This window comes from Neovison vison, chromosome 12, assembly GCF_020171115.1.
Source record: "Neovison vison isolate M4711 chromosome 12, ASM_NN_V1, whole genome shotgun sequence".
NCBI lineage: Eukaryota > Metazoa > Chordata > Mammalia > Carnivora > Mustelidae > Neogale > Neogale vison.
In genome coordinates, this window is record NC_058102.1 from 67393813 (window position 1) to 67415245 (window position 21433).

At 40.0% G+C, this 21433-nt stretch overlaps 1 protein-coding gene across 13 annotated transcripts in view; it reads right to left on the minus strand.

The window, feature by feature from the left end:
• PPFIBP1 (PPFIA binding protein 1) overlaps positions 1 to 21433 on the minus strand; it is a 174030-nt gene that overhangs the window by 105214 nt on the left and 47383 nt on the right. For 12 of the 13 annotated variants that reach the window (XM_044228752.1, XM_044228754.1, XM_044228751.1 and 9 more), the window contains exon 3: positions 5547 to 5655. The exons of the other annotated variant lie outside the window; for it this stretch is intronic. The gene's annotated coding sequence lies outside the window, so the exon portion shown is untranslated. The remainder of the gene's footprint in view (positions 1 to 5546; positions 5656 to 21433) is intronic. 13 annotated transcript variants of the gene reach the window in all.

Sequence of the window (21433 nt, forward strand, 5' to 3'; positions counted from 1 at the left end):
AGCTGGACCCAAAATAAATATAGTACAAAATGCCCAGAATAGCCCAGAAAGACAGCTGATGACCTTTTCTTCTAAAATCTCTTAATATCACAGTATCAAATAGCCTATGTATCTAAAATCAAGCACAGAACTACTATCACAAAGGTAAGGAACAAAGTAAAAAAAAAACAGATAAACAGGAAAAGCTGGTGGTACAGTGACAATTTGCATTTTAAAATACAAACTAAAACACAGAAGGCATACAATTAATGCACGGTACTGACGAGTCCCTCACTGGTGAGGGATTGACCTCGGTTCAAGGCAATGGTCACAGGAAGCTGTTGAGGCTATTTAGAGCTTTAAAAGCTACCAACATTTCTGAAGAGATAGCATTTTTTCTTTTTGCCTAAAGACTAATGGGTCCTGCTACAATGGCTGTAATTGACCACACTCCTAATTTAAGTCTCCTCTTAAATTGAACAAGCTCTGGGCTGTGCCTTCTCAAGCAGAGGGCAGCATCTTGGTGTTCAAGGAACACAAAACACACCTGGGGACACAACCTCATTTCTTTGATTATGATGCACAAAGCCTTGAGCTACCGCTAAATAATAGATTTAAGAATTACTGAAATCCCTTCTCCCACATCCTTGCTCCCTAAGCCATAGAGAGCCTTGGCTGATTGAAATTCTGGGGCCAGAACCATGCTTTTCAAAAAAGATCCACTACATGAGAGCCAAAGTTCCCTTGGACCCTCTCCCTTCTTAAAAAACTGCTAAGACTTGGGGTGTCTGGGTGGCTCAGTGGGTTGAGCCTCTGCCTTCTGCTCAGGTCATGATCTCAGGGTCCCGGGATGGAGCCCCTCATTGGGCGCCCTGCTCGGCGGGGAGTCTGCTTCTCTCTCTCTCTCTCTGCCTTTCTACTTGTGATCTCTCTCTGTCAAATAAATAAATAAAATCTTAAAAAAAAAAAAAACCCTGCTGAGACTATATGCGTCAGTATCATCAGAAGTGCTAAGTGCTTCTAATTAAATACATAAATGCAGAGCACTTGAAAAAAAAAACACATCACCTGTCCCGTTATAGAGTCAAGGCCTGTGTGCGCACACACCCTCCACATATTTTGATTATTTATTTGCTAAATGTGTAAACATTTCCTTTCAGTCTACAGTTGCACCCTTGCATATCTGTATCAAGGAGAAAAAAAAATCAAAGTCACTGACTGCCAGTTTCCTAAGGGGTGGGGAGAAAACAAAGCAACTGAGAATAAAAAGACGGCTGTGGCTTTGGCCCAGTGGAGCAAAGAGCTCCTGCAGCCTTCAAACTCCATCCACACCCTTGCACACAAAGGAAGCAGCTGCTTAAAGGCAGAGTTCTAAAAGCCCAACCACACCTCCCTTTGATTGTAAAGGAGATCCAAGATACTCTGTAGAAGAGGGAGAGAGGACTAGAGGGGGACAAATGGAAATAAAAATCTTTTGTGGCTTTCATAATGGAAAGAAATTCATTTACATATTGCCTCAAGTTATAATGAACTACTAAAGCTCAAGACAGAACACATATGTGACACGATTCCAGTCAGGTCACCAACCCCCAGCAGCACCTTGAGAATCCACAGTAGGAATTTACCTAGAATAGCAATGTTTGGTCCACAAAAGGCAGTGGGGACATAGAAAACTTCAACCTCCCTATGATAATTAAAGTGAAAAATACTACCAGGGTATGGACAAAGAGGGCCCAAAGGAACAGAGCTATGGGGTTGCTTTTCTTTGGGACACCATTATCTCAGCAGCCTGCTCAAAAACCACTACATGAGGGTACCCAAGTGGCTCAGTCAGTTAAGTGTCTGCCTTCAGCTCAGGTCATGATCCCAGGGTCCTGAGATCGAGTCCCACATCAGCTCCCTGCTCAGTGGGGAGTCCGCTTCTCCCTCTGCCTCTATCCCTCCCCCTGCTTGTGCTCTCTCTCTCTCAAATAAGTAAATAAAATCTAAAACAAACAAAAAAATCCCACTATATGACAAGGTGGAGAGATTACGTAACCATGCCTGCTTGATGACACGGACAGTCCATGGCCTTCCTCACCCTGAGGAAGAGAAGACCCCACCAAAACCAGAGCAGAGGCTCCACCTCATTCTTGTGTCTGGGGCCACTCAGCTTTCACCATTGCCACCCGTGATCTCAAGAACCATGAAAACAATGGAGAGACCAGGGGGTTGCTCTACTCTGGGGCAAATGATATTTCTTCTGTTTGCCAGTTATCAGAACATCTCAATAACTAGAAGTACTGAAGTTTTTAGCTTAAATTTTCCCTAGATGTCCTCCTGCATCCTCTTATACTTGGGTATAAGAGGACAAAGGACAGAACTTAAAAGTAATAACACAATTTGGTATTTATTCTCATTTTATCAATCCAATGTCATTTCTATGACAATTAGTAAATGTTTTTAAATCAATGTTTGCTTTGATGTCTGGAACAACAAAAGAAATCCAGTTTTGGGGGGTGGGACACTCCCAACTGTGTCATGTGGGAACTGAGAATTTAAACAGAGATAGAAGAGAAGGCCAAGTACAGCTTTCGTAATCCAGCTAGGCCACTTATTTAACTACATTTATTTATGTAGCTTATATATAAATATACACACCCTTTAATGAACAGAGCATGTGTATTAGAGACCATTAATGTGAAAATATATCTAGATACGCTCAATATAGCCTTATATCAGTCACAAGACTCCAGTCATTTAATTTTTTATCTGCTCTGGACATTAACTATTTTGTGAACCTAGGTCATATTTTGAAAACACTCCTTCGAGAATTGAGAATTGAGAGTCAATTCTTCCCAAACAAAATTATGATTTTTCCTTTGTGCAAAATGACCCTACTTTCCCCTGACTCTTAGCTCCACTGGCCTCTTCTTGAACTAACCATGTAAAGCAGTTTCAACAACCAAGAGTGTCTTCACTGACTCACCCTGGGGAGGGACCTGCCAAGAACACATGGACAAATGCTTCCTTTCATCTTCCCTCAGATTTCAGTTTAAGGCGAGGCAAGTAGGAAAATATTTATTAGTTTTCACCATACTTAAAAAAAAAAAAAAAAACTAGTCTTATATTTTAAAAAGAATTACCTGAAAAGTCCTATAAAGAATCAGATGCAGAGTCAAACCAGCAACATCCATAATAAGATTCAGAAAAACAGTAAGAATAAGGACTATTATTTTTAGCACCCATGCAACACACCCAAAAACACACAGCTGATACTCTGCAGCAAACTATACCAGCAAACCTATCAGATCAGCATGTTAATATTCCTTCTTTAGAGATGAGAAGCTAATCCAGAGAGATCGTGGGAAAAGGTGAGGGAGCTGTGACTTCCACAAAGAATGGTCACACAGCAAGGCCCCAAGGCCCACTCCTCAAATCTGTTTGAAAATACTTTTTTCTCCCCCAGTTTGGTAATTCTACTGATTAAGTCCATCTTAGCTCAAGATTCATACATTAGGGACAGGTTTTTCCAAACTTCCTTAAAAGAAAATTAGACTTAAAAAGAAATTTGACAAAATCAGAATAAATTTGTTCAGAAAATGCTTTGAGAGCTCCTTCTGAGATTCAGCCTCCCCGCCTGGATCAGTATTTATTTCTTTATTCATCTCTTCAGACTCTTTAGGTCTCACAGCAGAGATCCTTCCCCTGCATTGTCAGCTTTCCAAGCTCTTGATCTGGCTGACAAGATATCCTAAGGATTTCTAGGGTAGCCCAGATGTCTATCACTTCTGGATTTAGTTTCTCTTCCTCTCTGTAACCCCTTCCTGAATCCAAGCAGAGCCCTTGCTGTCAGGAGGCAAGCCTTCCCACACCACACACAGAGCAGACAAGGTCCCACCTGGCCACACCCTCGAGAGCAATCTGTCAAAACATCTTCATCTGCTCCTGACTAGCGCGCCCAGACAGTCAGGCTGAAGCAGACAAATCACCTAAAATCAGCGTGTCTGCTTTCAAAGATACTCATTTAGTCCAACATCCCTCCCCAGATCGGCAGAGTCTAAATTACTGAGTAGTCCCTGAACAAAAAAAATACAGTCATCACCAGAAGACAGGCACAAAAATATTCACTGAAGCATTATCTGGTATTCATACAAACTGGATAACCACCGAAATGTCCAGCAACTATAAAACAGATATATAACTGAATATTGTGAAAGCGAGGAGAATGGCAGAAAAACTATAAATATTGGAGATAAATTTCACAAATATAATGAGAAAAATTCACCAGGCACAAAAGAATATATAGGACATGATTCTAGTCCCATGAATTTTTTAAACAGGCAAAATGGATTAATCAGTTATTTCCAAGGGCATTTGGGGTGCTGGCAATTTTCCATTCATCTGCGGGCTGTTACAAAGGTGTACTCACTTTGTGACAATTATTCAAGCTATCCACTTATGATTTGTGGGCTTTCCTCCATATTTCCATAAAAAGCTGACTGAAAGAGACCTCAGAGAATATCTGGTCTGCTCTCCTCAGTTGGCATAAATAAAAGTAATTGTTTCCCGTGTATGTTAAATTATCGCAAGGACACACAGGAAATCCATGGAAGGGCTGGGACTGGACATTGTATCTTTTAATTCCCCATCCAAACACCAAAGCTCTCTCTCAAATGTGGGAGGATGTTTCTCCAATTTCCTTCCTTGTTGTGACTATGGCCAAGGTTTAGAAGAATTAGGATCATATTTCTATTTAGAATAAAACCCAGAAGGCTCTAGGCTCCTACCAAAGCAGGGTCAGGAAGAGCATTTTAAACACCACTTAGGATGTGGCCAGTCAGAAAAAGTCAGCGCCATGTTCACACTCCAGGTTTTGCCACTTACCAGTTGTGTGACCATCAGCATTCTCCCTACCTTTCCCTGAACTTCAATATCCTCATGTATATTCCTGAAAATATTAACTGCAAGGTTGCCATGACAAAAACACAAGGTGTCAGAGTAGGGGCTGGCACATCACAAACAGAAAAAGTATGTGTTGAATACTGATTGACTTGAATGAGTCAAGTACTTGTCACTTAGCAGATGCTCAAGAAATAGTTAGGTGTTATTATTATTACTGAACAAAAATACCAGGGAGGAAGGGAGTAAATAAGCTTATGTGAAAACATCTCATTTTTCTAAGCCTATAGGGTCATTAACAGGTTGACCCAATTCTCACTAGCTTCGATGTGGCACTGAAATGGTCTGCGGGACAAAAGCAACAAGGGATTGGAGAAGAGGGTGGTACTGTTCATGGGCTACCTGGTCTGTATTTCCATTCCTGGTGCCAAATAGATTTGCTCACAGACTGCCACACCATGTCAAAATTCTACAGTCATCCATGTTAGTCATAGCACTTCAAGAATTAAACTTTTCAAGACTGGGGTGGGTCATCAGTTCTCATAGACTTAATGAGTCAACCAATATAGTCAAGTAACTTTACTACTGGGGAAAAATTTACACACTGAACATACAGAAATTACCTTTCTATATTCAGGCTTTAAAGATCTCAGAAATAACCCATGGAGAGTAGAGAGTTTACTCACATTTTAAAAAGCAAGTCTAAGATGGATTTTTTTCTTTCAGCTCTTCAAACCTCCCATGTACTTATTGGCCAACCGGTCCATAAAATTCTTTTATACTGGAAAGAAACAACTGTAAAAAAAAATTAAAACTAATTTCAAATTAGAGTATACCAGAAAAAAAAAAAAAAGCTGACAGATGATAAATTATTTTACAAGCAATGAAGAACATCTAACAAGGTAACATGTGTAATCAAAAACAAAAAAATGTGGGATGTCTGCATGGCTTAGTCAGTTAAGCACTCGCCTTGGGCTCAGGTCATGATCCCTGGGTCCTGGGATTGATTCCTCCCTGGGGCTCAGCAGGGAGTCTGCTTCTCCCCCTCCCTCTGCCTGTTGCTCCCCCTGCTTGTGCTCTTTTTCCCCTCTTCTCCTCAAATGAATAAATAAAATCTTTAATATTTAAAAATAAATAAAAACAAGAAAATGTGTTAAGGACCAATAGATTTAACTAATTTCCTTCTAGTTATCCTTCTTTCCTTCTTCCTCTTTTCTTCTCCACCCCTCCAACCCCAGCACTCCCTTCTCTTTCTTCCTTAGTTCCCAGTTGCTAGGCAACCTCAAATATTCCTTGAAGCCTGAGTTTCAGGAGAAAACCACCAGCATTCCTTTTTATAGCACAAAGTACCTGCACCATATTAGACACTCTATGAATGTTTGTCAAGTACATAAACGAACCACAATTTTACTATATTTAGTTGTTAAGGTAAAAAAAAAAAAAAATCAATTAAAAAAGGGGAAGTCAATCAATTAAAGAAAATGAATATGCAGACAATATGGTAGAAACATATACACCCCGTGTTCTAGACTTGCGCCTAGACTTAATTTCCTTACTTCTTGTAATTAACATATACTCAGGGAAAAAAAAAAAGATCCCAGTACTATAGGTATGGCATGTACATACTCACCATTACAGTAATAAAATATATTTTGGAAGTAAAGGAATATTTAGGAATAGAAGTTCCTTTTGAGGTGCTCACTATTCAAATCCTCCTAATACCTCCATCTAAATAAGAAAGCAAGTATCTCCCAGTTAAGTACTACAAATAACCTCATATGGGGTTATCAAATGTACACAGAGTCAGAGCCAGTCCCAGACCAAATTATGAAGGAGCAGTGTGGCTCCTTGCTTCTTCTATCTATCCTTCTGAGGAGTCAGTGACCCCAGATGTTTAAGTAGGGAAGAAACAGGATCGGTGCTAAGGTTCAAAAGGCTTAATGGATAGCTTTCCTGGGGATATTTTCATTTGAAAAAGAGCTTCAAAAGAGGCAGCTGCTTAACACAGAAATAAAATGCATTACTGACCATGGAATTTCAGGCATGAATGGGGGATAAAGGCTGTCTTAAATCTCTCAACTCAGGTAAGCATCTGTCCATTTGGTCGCCCCTAAAGCTGGCTTCATATATAACCCATACAGACACACCAATCCAGGTGAACTTTTAGCAATTAATCGTGTATACATAGGCAAGCCCAATTTTAAAACTAATGTGTGCTCCAAAAATAAACAGTTATATTCATCAACAGTTTTCAAAGTGAGTGGGCAGGAACCCTACTCCATAGGTGCTTCTGAGAACGGAGGCCGGAGTGAATGACATGAGACAGCCAACACAGCAATTTCACTCTTGTCTGTGTTAAATTGAGATCCAAGATTTGGCTGGAGAAGTGGTTTCCGTGAGTGCTCATAAAGGGTTGAAATTAACAATTACATTAACAGAAAATTCCCATGAGTTTATAACATAACTGATCTGGAACAATAATCACAGCAAAATCCAACCACCATTTCTAGCAGGGCCTTTGTGGGGGGGTCTGAGTTCTAGCTGGGGTCCCAGAGCACAGGTCAACCTGGGTCTGAGTAGGCCTGGGCCTGGCCTGTGCCCCCTTCTCCTGCCCTGGAGCGAACAGCAGGAGGAAGAACACAGACATTGCCAGAAGGAAGGGACCAACGGTGAGGGGACAGCACTGAGATGGGGAGAGCCTGAGGATATTCCAGAGGTGGGGAAACAGGGACCTCCGCAGGAGCAAGACACAGCACATTTCTGTGAGTCAGTTACATCCCCAGACCCCTTCCCAACGCCATCAGCCTCCTTGCTAGAAACTACATGTGCAAGGTTTAGAGGTCACATATCTAAATACAAACGAGGGCCTACAGGATACAGACGAGGATACAGAAAATTAGTGGAATGTTTTAAAAAGAAGAAAAAATATATTCCATATATTCTATTCCATAAAACCCAATTCTAAACATGTGCAGTAAAAAAAATGTTAAAGACTTATAAGAAAGTGTTGCCTGAACTTGCTCCAGAGGAATCCATTCAACTGGGAAGCATTGAGTATTTTCAGTCCCTCCCTTAGCACAGAGCTCTGATTATTTGGCCCAACCAAGACTGAATACATAAAAACACTTATAAACATGAACCATGAGATTTTTTGAGTTTCTATCATGAGCCTTGTTAAAGTAAGTCAAAGATGTCCTTTGTCACACAGTTTTGATCGAATGCAAGCGACTTTAGTCATTTCCTCAGAAACAGACGTAAGCTATAAATATGAACTAACACAGCCACTCACAAAAAGGTTCGCTGACAAGTTTAATTTAAAAAGAACACTTTATTAAACTGAGAAGTAAGCCACAAAAAATTCAAACCCATGCAAACAACATTCCTAGCAGAAAAACCTGTTGTGTAATGGCAAGGATAATTACAATAGCCTGTTACTAGACTCATACATTTTTCCTGCACAAAAATGAAAAACTACAACAAAAAAGTCTGTATTTATGTTTACTTATTATTTTTTTAAAGATTTTAGTTATTTGACAGGGAGACAGAGAGCCAAAGAGCACAAGTGACAGGAAGAGCAGAGGGAGCAAGAGAAGCAGACTCCCCGCTGAGCAGGGAACTCAATGCTGGGCTCAATCCCAGGACCCTGAGATCATGACCTGAACAGAAGGCAGCTTAACTCACTGAGCCACCCAGGCGCCCCTGTATGTGTGTTTATTTAATAAGACAACCCTTAGCATCTTGCCCAAATCAGATTTCAAATTCTAAGAATAATCCTCCAAACCATTAAGTGACTTCAGTATATCTCTTTGAGATGGGAAAAAACATTACTACTGCTTATTTTCTAAATTACTTCGATCTTCTAAAGCATGACCATCACAAGTCAGAATAACATGTTAGACATACTCCTTTAGAGGTGAAGTTATTTTTTATTATCATAATACCTGTTTCATACCTTAAATGGAATCCAGGAGCGCCTGAGGAGCTCAGTTAGTTGGGCATATGCCTTCAGCTCACGTCTTGATCCTGGGATCCTGGAATCAAGCCTCACATCCAGCTCCCAGCTCAGCAGGGAGTCTGCTTCTCCTCTGCCCCCCCAACCCCCCAGTCATGTTCTGGGATGCTTGTGCATGCACACTCGCTCACTCTCTCTCAAACAAATAAATAAATAAATAAACCTAAATTGAATCCAAAGTCTCTATGAAGGTATGGCTTAAGTATCTGAAGCAGAGGTCTGGGAGGGAAAAAAAAAAACAACACCCACACACAAAAAAACAGCAATCTGCTTTTATAAACAAAGTTTTATTGGAACCCAGCCATACCTATTCATTTACATACTGTCTATAGCTGCTTTTACAGAACACAATGAGAACTGAGTAGCTGCAGAAGAGAGTCTAAGTCCTGCAAAGTATAAAATATTTATTAACTGATCCGTCCCTTTAAGAAAAAGTTTCCTGACCTCTGGTCTCTATGTCAGTATAGCACAGCTGACTGGTTAAATACACTCACAGTTGACTAAATGTTGAAATACACACTAATTCTGGCTTAGTCATCTTGTTGGACAATTACCTAAATCACTTAACCTGTGGCTGCTTTAATTTTCTCATTTGTAATACAATAATAGATAATATTTGTTGGGAACTTATGTACCAGAAACTATTCTAATAGTTCTATTTTCAATAAATGGACAATACATTCATTTAATTCTGGCAAAAATGCAGTAAGAAAAGTAAAATGATTATCCCCATATTACAGATAAAGAAACTGAGGCACAGTGGTTAAATAACTTGCCCAAAGTTACACTGCTATTAAGTAAGAAAATCAGGATCAGAACTCAGGCAATCTGGGTCCACAGCTGGTATTATTAATCTCTGTGCTATACTGATAATACTTTCAATTTTTGAAAAGTTACAGATAATAAAAAGAAATCTCAAAAAGTTTGTAGGCTAGAAATGTTAAGTAGAGGTAGTAAAGTATACCTCTGCACAGCTTAAGATAAAGTACCTAAAATAAGAATATAAATGGATTTCCACAGACTTGCAAGATTCCTCTGATTCTAAAATTAGAGCTTACCCTGAGGTATGAGGAACATAAAAGTCCACAATATTCCATTTTTTACCAAAGTAATCAAAGAACCAAACTAACTAACCACCGTCTATCTTTCCCTTGGTAAGCTAAGGCCACTTCAGAACCTTCAGAAAGTCTTCAGGATAAAGACTTACCAGGGACCCCAAATCTTCCGAATTTGTTCCCATCTAGTCTTATCCTCGGCCTGGTTTCCATCTGGGAAAAGGCTGAGCAAACATCCACATAAATTATGGAAAGACTTCTTCACAGCCTGGCAAGAATAACTCTATCCAAATACCAATCTCTGCATGGTTCAGGAAGATGTCCCCTGCTGAATCATCCCCGCCACTTCCTGAAGTTCTCCAGGATGTCTGGAGGAAATGTGTCACCTAAATGTGACCCAGTACTCTTTTGGACTGAAAGACAAGTTTATACAACCCAAATAATAATAAGGGGGAAATATACTGTTAAGTTACTCATCACCAACTTCCCATTTAGATAGAGATGGTCTTAATCTTCTTTTCAGTCAAGCTAGTCTTTCATTGGCTTGTAATGTCTGCAGAGTCAGGTCCAAATTCTTGACTTTGACATTTAAGGCTTTCCTGATCTTATGCCTTTGCTTCTTTTCCACTCCTACCTCCTTTATTTTTAGTCCTTCATGTAACAAGGACAGCCTATTTCTCTTTCACACATCACCTCTACTCCTGTCTCTGAACCATACTCGTTCTGTACTCCATTTTTTCTACTCCCAACACCACATCCAGTGTACAGGCCAAATCACTGCGCTCAATATGGGATATAATTTGTACTTCCTGTGAGGATTGGATCCTCACAATCCCTCAGGGGAAAGAGGTATACAAAAGACTAAATAAAGTTGTATAATTAAAGATGTGAAAGTACTACAGGATGTAGATTACAGGATCTAAAAAGACTTTAGAGAGAGGCTATCACTGAGTTGGACCTTGAAGGAAGGGGGAGGCTCACAGACTGGTTGAGTTTATAAAGTTGGAAGAGTAACCATATGGGATAAAGGTTTATATCACACATTCCAGAGCCAGATAGGCCTAAGTCCAAAATTCTGGCTCCCTCTGACTGGTGTGTAGGAGTGATGATTAAGTAAGTTAGGTTGCTGCCTAACCATGACCAAACCATATTTGTATCCCATCCTCATGTCTTGCTCAAATAATTAAACCTTCCGTGTTATGTCCCTAAGGAGTCTTCCCCTTCTCTCACTGCCAACAAGATTCAGTGTTTCGACCTCTTCATTCATAAGGGCATTTAATCACATATTGATTTTCAGTGTTTAAAATATTCCAGAAGTATGCTTTGCCTCCTCAATAAGACTTTGTTATCAAAGAATAGATTCTTTCAAATAGACCCTTGGCATTTGCAAATTTTTAGGTTCAAGGTCCCTGACAAGTAGTGCTAGCTGAGCTGAGAAACAATTTAAATTATATGCGTGGGCTGTCTGGCGAGTTACATGGGGCCCAGCCAACCATAAACATCGGTCTTCCTACATGGCTTTGTGTTCTGCCCATCCAGGAACTCCTATGAACAGACTTAAAACTTGTTTCTCCCTGGGATGGTCAGAAAAAAGCTCACAGCTAGGGCTAATGATAGAAGGAAAGATCAAGTTAAACAGTACAAGAAAGGGAAGGCTCTCAGCCAAAAAAATAGACATTAGAGAGTTGAAGAAATTACATGTTATAGTATATTTGCAAATCTAAGGTTGGACAAATGGCTGGGAATTCACCTCTTATGCTTTAAGAGGGTTCAATATAGAGTGTATGGTGTTCTCACAATACTAAGCACCATGAGGTCAATACTAGCTGAAAGGATAATTTTATAATCTCTCTGATGTCCCAAAGTCCTCAGCGAACCCAATTTCTTAGCCAAAATCAAATTTCCCTCAAGGTTCCAAAATCTTAGTATTTGCAATGTCTACTGACATATTACATCAAATAAAGCCCACATGGCTTTAAATTAACATGTTGCCTCACAATCATATTTGTAGTGTTTAGTAATGGCTTGCCTTTTTTTTTTTTTTAAACGTTTTCATGCACAGCTTTCTTTGCCAACGCTGGCAAATTATTTCCCAGAGAAAGATTCTAATTCAAAGATGCTAGGCAATTTGAGGATTTAAAAGTTGTTATTCTTTGAAAGTTTTCACTGAGTTGATTGAAATGATTAAGGCTTGCTGGGAAGTTTTATGTAAAAATAAACATGCACAGTTGTGTGCGACATGGGACAGTGGGGTGGGGGGAGGGAATGAACATGGCTCGGTTTCCTAACACACCAATTTCCTTTGTGGCAAATACTTCATGAGCTATCCTGAAAATTATATAACAAATATTATGAACTACAATGTAAAATTTACCTAAGAATGTATTTTAAACAGTTGATTTCAATTAAATTTGGGGCGAGAACTTTAGAGCAGACATTCCTGTTATTTACACATTTCTTGGAGCACAGGCATAGTTTTGTAGAAATTGGAGATGGCTGACTACACTCATTTATGTCCTCAGAGGGAAAAATGTTCTATAATTGTTCTGAAGTATGTTCCATCCTTATTGAAAGTATAGGAGAAACAATTGCACCAGCCCTAAAACCTGGCTTTCATATCCAAGAAATCTAGGAGAACCAAGACCTTCCACCTATATCATTGGCTAATGTGTTACTGCAAATGTCACTCAAAAAATATGAAGCCAAACCACTCTGATCCCACAAGCACTCTGAAAAAGCATTCTGAACTGATGTAAAATTTGTATAGTAATTGTTTCACTACAAACCATGACTTCAGTCCATTGGCAAATAACACTTTATCATGGCAAACGAACTCTGAACCAACATTCCCAACAGAGCTCACCATAGCTCTGGAAAGTGGGTTGGCTTTTGATGAACTCTGTCATTGCTGACCCAGCAGAACAGCAGAAACTCTGGGTTGGCTTTTGATGAACTCTGTCATTGCTGACCCAGCAGAACAGCAGAAACTCTTTCTCTTAAACTGTCCCACAAAGAATACATTTATTTTCACTGTCAGACTAGGACCATGATCTCTCCATCATGTGTGTTTAAGAAATACATGTGGGGACGCCTGGGTGGCTCAGTTGGTTGGACGACTGCCTTCGGCTCAGGGCGTGATCCTGGAGTCCTGGGATCGAGTCCCACATCAGGCTCCCAGCTCCATGGGGAGTCTGCTTCGCTCTCTGACCTTCTCCTCGCTCATGCTCTCTCTCACTGTCTCTCTCTCTCAACTAAATAAATAAAATCTTTAAAAAGAAAACAAAACAAAACAAAAAAAAAAAAAAGAAATACATGTGGTTGACTGACTTATTTCCTAAGAATTAAGCTAGTGAATTTTAAGGAATTATGAAAAAAAAAAAAAAAATTCCCTCTCTCTCTCTCCTCCTTGCCTCTCTTTTCTTACTTTAATAGGCCAAATGGGAAGATGCTTTCTTGGAGGGTAGAATGGCCCTGGCAATGATCATCAAAAGTCCTAAAAATCTAATAGCCTCTGACCTGGCATTCCATACTAACTAAGCTAAAATAAATAACTGGACAAATAAGGACACGATTTATGTATATAATTTTCACAATGTTACTTGTAAGAAAAAAAAGTAACCAATCAAAATGTCTATCAATAGTACCACTGAAGTCCATTCCTTAGACAGACTATTAAGCAGGCCAAGGTTGCCGAGGTGAGTACCAGGGGATAATAACATAGAAGAATGTTCATGATCTATTAATTGATCCCTTTTTGCAAATATATACATAATAAGGTAAAAAGTCTCTGGTTTTGAACACTTTCTTCTTGATCACTGAGCCGAGAGCAGTCTACCAGGGATGAAGGAAGAGGTATACACACATTCACCCCTCTCTCACTCCCAGGGTCTGTGCCAGGTCTCCTGCCTTCCTCTGAGATAGGCAGTCATGCTCCAGCATGCTCCCAGTGGTATTCTTTGTAGGGCAGAATTTCAGATGAATGTGGTTTTATTTTCCTTTTTGCTTTTCTATACCTCATAATTTTACAATAAAGATTATTTTGCCAAAAGGAGCAGAGCATGATGACTAAGGGTATAAAATATGGAACAGATAAGCCTGGGTTTTAATATTCCAAGTCCATAAATTTTAGGCTATCAAGTTACTTAACCCAAGGTGCCCATCCAGCAAATGGGCCAAATAATATTATAGCCATCTTTTTATTAGAGACGTTAATAGAAACTCCATGTTGAATAAAGGAAATGATTAGTATGTACTATGTAAAATACAAACTTTATTTATACTTTTTGAAAGATTTATTTCAGAGAGTACACATGCATGTGTGCATGAGCAGTGGGAGAGGGGAGGGAAAGAGAGACTGTCAAGAAGATTCCCTGCTGAGTATGGAGCCCAAAGCATGTGGGGCTGGATCCCACCACCCCAACAACACCATGATTGGAGTGGAAACCAAGAGTTGGACACCCAACCAACTGTGCCACTTAGGTGCCCCAAAGTGTTTGTACTTTTAAGAAAAATAAATCCAAACCCAGTCTCACAGAAGAACCAAACAAATAAAAACATGGGGAAAACTGTATTTGCAATGGTAACAAAAAATGCATATTTAGCAGCCCTGAATTACCATTTTACACATACCAAAACAAAATCCCTAATAAAGTTTCAGTGTTGTAGTGAAATTGCTGGTATTCCATTGCTAGCAGCACTAAATTTCGTATGAATCTTTTAGGAAAGCATTTAGGCTTTATTAGGGTAAGAGTAATTCCTCCAAAGAATTTATCTGCAATAAATAATGTGCCTAAAGCAAAAAATAATATGCAAAAAGGTGTTCATGATGGAATCCTAAATGACGGTAACTAACCGGAAATATTTGAAAATTCACTGTTAGAGGAATGGGGAATGGTTTAATTCATCTTGGCATGTCAAAGCAACAAAATTAGGAAACCATCCAGACTGTCACACTGAAGACCATGGAGAAACAAAATAGTCTGATACACTTTCAAGTGAAAACAACAGAATTCAAAATATCTATACCCCATCCCTATATAAAATATACAGACCTGCACACAGGAATAACTGAGATGAGAAGAAATGTGTGGGAGTAGGGAGGAAAGGCTTCTAGACGGAGGAGCAGTGAATTCAAAAGCAGAGTGGACCAGCAGTTGGACCAGAAGACGTGGTCGATCAGCCATGCCAGCTCTTTCTACTGCATGGTAAATAATACCATAAACTTCCTATTTCTAAAGAAGGAAGGAAAACCAAATTTTATTAGTATTTCATGAATAGATTGCCAATGACACCCTCTTTTAGTCCAGATGGCAGCCAGTCACATGAAAGGAGTCTCTGAAGGCAGCCTGGGAGCTCCATTGCCATGAGGCACCCTCCGTTCCTGTGCCCTTCCAGTGACTGCAAAGTATCACAGTCTACATGTGCCCACGTAAGCAGATGGATGGATGATCTCATTACACCTGAACCACATGACCCCCGTGAAACAGACAAGTGGTTTGCAGGAGCCACCGCTGGATGAGAACAGCAGTCAGGTAGGCGCGAGAGAGCACACACTCGTGAATCTGACACCTCTGCTCGTCCACACTGCACAACTGTACAGCAGCCCTCATTCCTCTAAAGTACAGATGACACGGTCATAGTGAGAAAGGTTCCCGAAGGAAACATTTTGAAAACAAAAGTTCGAAAATATTTCCATCATTATGTTCATCTTTCCGCAAATAATATCGCATACATAAAATCCATCCCATCTGCACTCTCTAAATATGTCGACACAGAATTTTCTAATCTGCCTTAAAATTTACAAAATTAAGAGTCTTCGTTTTTGAAGTCCTATTAAAAGTAGGAAAATGCAGCGTGTTCCCACTCTTTCTTAAAGAAATGACTGAGCTTCTCAAAGAGGAAAATAACCGCTACCGTTTATTGGGGACGTTCTGCTTATGGATCCGGCACTGATCAGTGCTATTTGCTAATCACTCAATCTTCACCACCATCCCTGATGAAGAAACTGTGATAATCATCTCACTTCATAGAGACAGAAACCAAGACACAGATTAAGCAAATTATCCAATCTAGTAAATAAACAAGAGAAGAGTCTAATCTAGGCAACAGAACCATGGAAGGTCTGTTCTTAGCCACTCTGAATACTATGCTAGATTACAATTTACTGGCTGATTTCAACTGAACCTTTGTGCAGCTGGTGAATAAAAACAAACAAGCAGTGAACACTGCATATCTCCCATTTGGATCTGCATTTTCTGAAGACAAACTAACTTTTCAACGATAACAATCGAAAAAAAAAAAGTATGTAAGAAAACTGTACTTCAACACAGAGCTTAAAATTAGTGTATCACAAAATGGAAATCGATTTTTAAAAGGAAGCAAATGCAATCATATTATTCACACTGAAATTATCAACGACTCAGAAAAAAATTCCCAAAATTAAAGGACTGAATATTAATGAATATAAAATTATTTTTAAAACATTACTTTTATGTCCTTTTAATCCCTACTTTTGTGTTTAAAATATGTAATACATTAGTGCAATAAATATGTATGTTATTTATCATACATATATGTATACTGAAGGAGATGCTCACAAATTTAATGATTAGCAACACCCTGCTCAGAAGTTTAGAGTTTAGAATATTGCAAAAGGCTTTAGAAGAGAAAACAATTATATTTGCATTTCAAAAAGCTCTTCCTGGAGGCAATGTCAGGGGATGAATTTGGAGCAATGGTATAGCTACGGATCCTGAAGGCTTGAACTCAGCAGACAAGAGAGAAAGCATCTAGGACATTTATCAGTCATGGAGGAGCCAAAGTCATTGATGATGTCACAGTTTCTGACTTGCGGCGACAGGGGATTCAGAAGAGAACACAAACCAAAGTGCATGTGTGGTGGGGGTGGAGGAGAGTGGGCTGCGATGATAATTAAACTCTGATCCATTGAGATCACAAGGCCCTGTAACCACAGGGTGAATGCATAAAAGGTAATTGGGAAAACAGGTCTGGAAAGTTCAGGGAAGACCATCGGCTCATTCATGGCTGAGCTTCATCTGTTTACAAGCTAAGTTTTGGTAAGCGCACTGGGGGAGCATGCCTGAAGGTGGATGGGAAGGGCACCAGCATTAACAGAACAGGTCCTGGGAACAAAGCCATTGAAGAAGACTGGGAAGGGAGGAAGAATCTCGGAGATGGGAGAAGGCCCAGGAGAGGGCGGAATGAGGAGGCTGAGGAACTGTGGCACACTGATGTCTGTAGGGCAAAGGCTACAAGGCTAATGGGCCAGTCATGTGGGCACGCCATCAGTGATGTCAGAACATCTGGGCAACACATCTGCTTCCAAAGCAAAATGAGGTCCCTCTGCTACCATTCCTCACTCTTACACATGTAAGATGATCTTGGTAAAGAAAGGCACAGTATCAGCAGGCTTATATCCTATAGAAAGGAGAGAAGAAGCATAATCAAGTTACGATTAAGTAGTCATACACAATGCATCATGTCATTCCTAGAAAAAGGACTTTTTCCACTATTGATCTTGATTTTATAGAGTCAACTAATACAAAGAACATAAAAGTGCTTTCTGAGATTAAGAACAAAACCTCCCTCAGACCCAGAAAACATGAAGAAGTAACTTCTGATGCTACTCTTGCTACATCTGCTAAACTGCCTGGCCAACACTGATGATTCCTCTTCCCATCAGACCCCAGCAGCCCTCTATCAGGATATAAAGACGGGCTTTGATGTTTTGACAGAACCATGGATCTGTTCAATGTCTTCTTCTAAGGGGAAATAAAAACTAGACTGAAGGCATATTTTACTGTTTTCAATGCCCTTAAAATTTTTTATAATGTGGAATTTCTCCATAATGATAAAGGATAGAAACTTGATCTTGAGGCTCAGTTCCTGATCATATCTCCTTGGTCTGTATCCTGAGCCAGGATGAAACTTCAAGGAGGCTAAACAACCCCCTCGGACTTAAAAGTACTGCCACTAGTCGAATTTACCAGCTTTTTTCCCCAGAAGTTTTTATTACAGAAAAGTTTAAAGGTATATAAACATAAGTGGATTAACACAATGAATGCCATCCACCCATCACCAGCTTCAATAATCAATCCTTATGGCCAATCTTGTTCCATCTGTATTCTCTCCCACTGATACCCCCATATCACCTTGAAGCAAGTCCCAAAAACAATACCATTTCTTCCATGAATACTTCAGTATACATCTAAAAGATAACATAACTGTAAGACTATTTATCCTAAAATTAGTATAATTCTTACCATTAGGAAGAGGAATTTCTATTTCAATACCATCCCATTTGCAGCCAATCGATGATCATATTTCCAAAGATCTTATAAAAGTCATATTTTATGAAAAGTCATATTTTAAAAAAACTTTTTTTTTTTGCATTAGGATCTCATCAAGGTTTACCACTATGGTTGGCTGGTGGTTAAGAATTTTTTAATCTGGGGTACCTGGGTGGCTCAGTGGGTTTAACATCTGCCTTCAGCTCAGGTCGTGATCCCAGAGTTCTGGGATGGAGCCCTGCATTGGGCTTCCCAATGCTTCTCCCTCTCTCTGCCCCCTCCCTGCTTGTGCTCTTTCACTCTCTCTCTCAAATAAAATACTTTTTAAAAAAATTTTTTAAAGAATTTTTTAATCTATACATTTTCCCCTTCAGTTCTCTTCTTTCTCCTGCAAATTACTAGGTAGAAGAAACTGGGTTATTTGTCCTGCACAGTACCCCATAGTCTGGCTGCATTGGCAGGTACAATTTAACATGTTTTAGTTCACCTTTAAAATTCAGGTGGCTAATTTTTTTCCTGCCCCTTGTTGCTAGATAAAGATATCCCACAGTGTGCTGAACAAAAACGATGAATCACCCAGGAGCCCCATGCTGTGTGGTCTTTAATCACCATCTTTAACTTCTCTGTGCTTCAGGGTCCTTCACCATAAAATGAACATAACACACTCTACACCTACGGTAGGAGAATTCAGCAGGATAAATTCAGAAAAAGGGCTTGACACACAGTAAGCACTCTAGAAAAACTTAAATTAAAAAAGTTGTCATTGTTACTGTTTTTAAATTATTATCCCTAATTAAAAGTGAAACTTTCCCTCTCTCAAAACTAAAGCTCAACTTTGAGGTACCATCTCCTCTCTTCCCCCACTAAGTGACACCTCTAAATTGACTTTTACCCTGAGACTTTTTGCTTTAGTTGTGCTCTTGACAATTTTTGTCTGTCATGGCACTTCAGAACAAAAACTACCCCTGCTGTGTGATAATATGTCATCCATATTTTGCAAACAGCAGGAGAATCGGCTGTTCTTGAATAGTCACAGATCTAACCTTCTTGGTTGTTTTAAAAGCATTCAAGTGAGAGACAGATTTTTTTTTCCTTAGACTGAGAGCCTACCATGTGCCAAACCTGGCATTTAACTCCAGCAACTTCATTAATTCTAACCTGCTGGAACTTAAAACTGTTGGATTTCTCCCCTCTTACGTTTTAATTATTAATAACCTGAGATTTTTTTTAAAATATTTTATTTGAAAGGGAGAGCACAAGCAGTGGGGAGGAACAGGAGGGGGAGAAGCAGACTCCCTGCCATGCGGGGAGCCAGATGTGGGGCTCGATCCCAGGACCCCAAATCATGACCTGAGCCTAAGATATTTAACCAATAGAGCCACCCAGCCGCCCCAAGGGTCTTCATTTAAAATAATGTATTTATTGCCCACCACTGGGACACATGCTGGGGAGTGGGGATGAAAAATTAGTAACAGGGCACAGTTTCTGGAAAAAAATATGCAGTCCATTAGGAGAGAAGAGAGGTTTATTTATGATCTATACTTTAATATAACATAATGGTAAGTGTCACGGGAGGGGAGCTGTTTAAGAAGGAGATAAGAGCTAAAATGAAAGACTGAACAACGTGTAGGATTTCAACATTCCAGAGAAAGGGTTGAGAGCAGCAAAAAGCGAATTTCAGACAAAGGAAACTGGAGCAGGGGGGCTGAAGTGTGGGGGTATTTAGGGAAAGGCAGTAGCTCTGGCTCAAGTATAGGATGCATGAAGGGACAAGGAGAAAAGAGGCTAGAATGATCCAGTGGGGCTAGAACCTAAAAGCCCCTGATGAGTAGGTAGCAGTAAGGAGGCTGGACTAGATTCCGTGGTTAACTGAGAGGTCTTGAGGATTTCTGAACCAGTGAGTGGCACAGTCAGAGCTGTGGTTTCCTATAAATTAATATGGATGCACGGAGGTGAAGGGAGACAAGGGGACAACCTGTTTCCTAATTCAGAAGTCAAGGACCTCTGAGTCAAGTCCGGAAGAAAGCAAGCTATGAATACAAGCTATATTGTGGATGGAGGGCATATGACTTGGTGACTGAAATGACAGAAGTGAAAGAGAACTCAAAGTCAGCTCCAGAGTTTGGAGCCTAAAGGTCTGGAAAAAATAGTGGCACCATTAACAAAACTGTAAGTCAGTTCAAAGAGCTGGGGTTGGAAGAGAGATGACACAATGAATCCCATCCCATCTGAGTATGTGGACTCTGATGTCCCAGCAGCACACACACAGTGGGCCACCATCATCAACAGAGAAGTGTGGAGAGAAGGCCAGGAAGAGAATCTTGGAGATGTAGTATGTGTAGGATCCAGCAAGTGCAAATAGATGGAGAAGTCATGCTCAGAGAAGACTCTTCAGGGCAGGACAAATCATAGGATGCAAAGTATGGAAGAGCTTCCCAGGAGTCATGAAGACAAAAGACAGATTGCGGAGCTTAAAGAAATGAGGGAAGAAGTGAAGGCGATGAACGTAGACCCCTTATTTAGTAACTCCATATAAAAAATAAAGAAAAGAGGGGATCTAGGCAGGAGCACTGAAAAAAGAGTTGCATACAGAAGTTCCCCCTTAGCCACTATTTCACTTTCCATGATATCAGTTACCACTGGTCAGCGGTGGTCCAGAAGCAGGCAGTGAGCCTCCTCCTGACATAAGATCAAAAGTCAACAGCAGACTGACACTATGCATGTGTCATTCAGCTCACTTCCTCTCATCACACAGGTGTTTAATCAACTCACATCATCCCAGGAAGGGTGAATACAGTATAATAAGATACTTTGAGACTGTAGTCATGTAATTTTATTACAGCATATTGTCCTAATTGTCCTGTTTAATTAGTAGCTATTATTCTTTTATAAAAAGAGTGCGCAGGATCAGTGCATGGAGGGGTAGAGAGGGACAGAGAGAATCTCCAACAGAACCCCTGTGAGCACAGAGCCTGACTCAGACCCAGGGCTCAGGGCTCAACTCAGACTCATGACCCTGAGATCCTGACCTGAGTTCAAATTGTGGGTCAGACACTTGACCGAATGAGCCACCCAGGAACTTGAATTATTAGCTATGATTGTTAATCTCTTACTGTGCCTAATTTATGTTAAACTGTAACTATAGGTATGTATGCATATAGAAACATCCTATACACGGGGTTCAGGACTATTGTGGC